At 40.2% G+C, this 2347-nt stretch overlaps 1 pseudogene; it reads left to right on the forward strand.

Annotated features, from left to right (window-relative positions):
- The first annotated feature begins 343 nt into the window (after positions 1-343).
- Positions 344-1026, forward strand: LOC105489438 (small ribosomal subunit protein eS8 pseudogene; annotated as a pseudogene).
- The last annotated feature ends 1321 nt before the right edge of the window (positions 1027-2347 follow it).

Raw genomic sequence — 2347 nt, forward strand, 5'->3', positions numbered from 1 at the left:
ATGAAATTGGCAACTATTATTCTAACTGAAGTAACTCAGAAATGGAAAACTAGACATTGTATGTTCTCACTGATATTTGAGAGCTAAGCTATAAGGATACAAAGGAATAAGAATGATACAATGGATTTTGGGAGTTGGGGGTAAGCGGGTGAGGGGGCAAGGGATAAAAGACTACAAATAAGGTGCAGTATATGCTGCTTAGATGATGGGTGCACTAAAATCTCACAAATTACCACTAAAGAATTTACATAACTGAACACCACCTATACCCCAATAACCTATGGAAAAATAAATAAATAAATAAATAAATAAATAAATAACAAACAATAAAATTTAAAAAGCAATGGGCATCTCTTGGGACAACTAGCAAAAGCGCTGAAAGACCAGGGGCAAGAGAAAGCCTTACCACAAGAAGCGAAAGTATGAGCTGGGGTGCACAGCTGGCTGCCAACACCAAGATTAGCCTTGCCACATCCACACAGTCCATGTGCAGGGAAGAAATGAGAAATACCGTGCCCTGAGGCTGGACATAGGGAATTTCTCTTAGGGCTCAGAGTGTTGTACTTGCAAAACAATGATCATCGATGTTGTCTACAATGCATCCAATAACCAGCCGTTCCGTACCAAGACCCTGGTGAAGAACTGCATCATGCTCATCAACAGCACACCATACCAACAGTGGTACCAGCCCCACTATGCACTGCTCCTAGGCCACAAGAAGGGGACCAAGCTGACTGCTGACGAGGAAGAGATTTTAACAAAAAGTGATCTAAAAAATTTTACAAGAAACATGATAAAAGGAAACAGAATGCCAAAATCAGCAGTCTCCTAGAGGAGCAGTTCCAGCAAGGAAAGCTTCTTGCATGCGTCATATCAAGGGTGGGACAGTGTGGCCAAGCAGATGGCTACATGCTAGAGGGCAAGGAGTTGGAGTTCTATCTTAGGAAAATCAAGGCTCGGAAAAGCAAACAAATCCTCATCCTTTCTGTCTTTGCCCATGTAATAAAAGTGTTTATTGTTCTGTAAAAAAAAAAAAAAAAAAAAAAAAAAAAAACTGGGTTAGAGAAAGAATTTCATGCCAACATATAAGGGCAAGTGGAAACTGTGGGTGAGTTTGCCTGTAAGAAGGAGTACAGGCTATATTGAGTAGGTTGGGTAGCTAATGTGTAAGAAAGAAACAGAAATACTTGTGAACAAGAGAGACAATGCCTTTTTTACAATTTCCCTGAATGTTGGCACGGTTTTTCTTTTTGATTTTTTTTCCTTCAAGAAAATGCCAGAGCACTAAGAAAAACTTGAGAGCATATGATAAGATGCTGCTCATATCCAAGTGGAGATACAAATTACTCCAACTGGGAGAAGGTAAAAGAACACTCCAATAAGAAAATAAGAGACAAGATCCTAAATCAAAATAGAGTCACAGTATAGGGCAGAGAGGGTGATGGTAACTGGGAAGAGAGTCGTGTTCTTGCTTGGTGGCTATAAGGATGAATGCTGAAACAATACTCAAGTGTTACTCAAGTAATGAAAACCTGGAAGTAAGCTACATTTATCGGAATTTCCCATTGCAATTTGTATTTCTGTTACAAACTTGTGGTGCATGCTTGCACGTGAGGCACTGCCCATTTACCAGTGAGGAAAAAGAGGCTCCTCCAAGATTTTTCCAGCTAGACTCAGCACATTGTGCTGGAAAAAGACTTGACGAACCATCTAGTTCATCTCTTGGTCTCCTAGAGAGAAAGCAACAACCGCTGCTCCAAAGGCAAGTGCAGTACAAGTCGACGTCTGGGAAACCGGCCGCCAAGTGTTGCCTGGTGGATAAAGCACTGAAGTGATGACCTTGAGAAGTCCCAGGTGGTCACCACATACCTGCCACTGACTGGGTGATCTTGAACAAGCTACTGACATTCACTGGCCTCAGATTCCACATCTATACACAAGAGAATTACCTAATTTTGATAATTACTGGGGTTCTTTCTGGATCCAAAGTTTCATTACTGGAATTATTTCTTACTTGCTTACCTTCTTTTGGTCTTTAATATCTCCACCCTTAAGATGATTGAAACAGAAGAAATTGAAGTTCCCACCCAATGTTTTTATATATTATTCCCAAATAGCTTTGGGGTGTGGGTGGGGAAACGTTTATGATAACTAAGCTAACAAAGCAGGGTAGAACAAAAATGTAGGGAGTAGCAATCCATTTATATTTTACAATGAGAACAATCAACAGAGCTTTGCATTATTCAAGCGACACACAGGGAAAGCTGGTTTTTAGCTTAACACATTTTGGAGTATTCCTATTTGTAAATTATGCAGGTTGCATTATGTCCACTTAACCATAATGTTG

This window comes from Macaca nemestrina, chromosome 19 (genome assembly GCF_043159975.1).
Source record: "Macaca nemestrina isolate mMacNem1 chromosome 19, mMacNem.hap1, whole genome shotgun sequence".
Classification (NCBI taxonomy): Eukaryota; Metazoa; Chordata; class Mammalia; order Primates; family Cercopithecidae; genus Macaca; species Macaca nemestrina.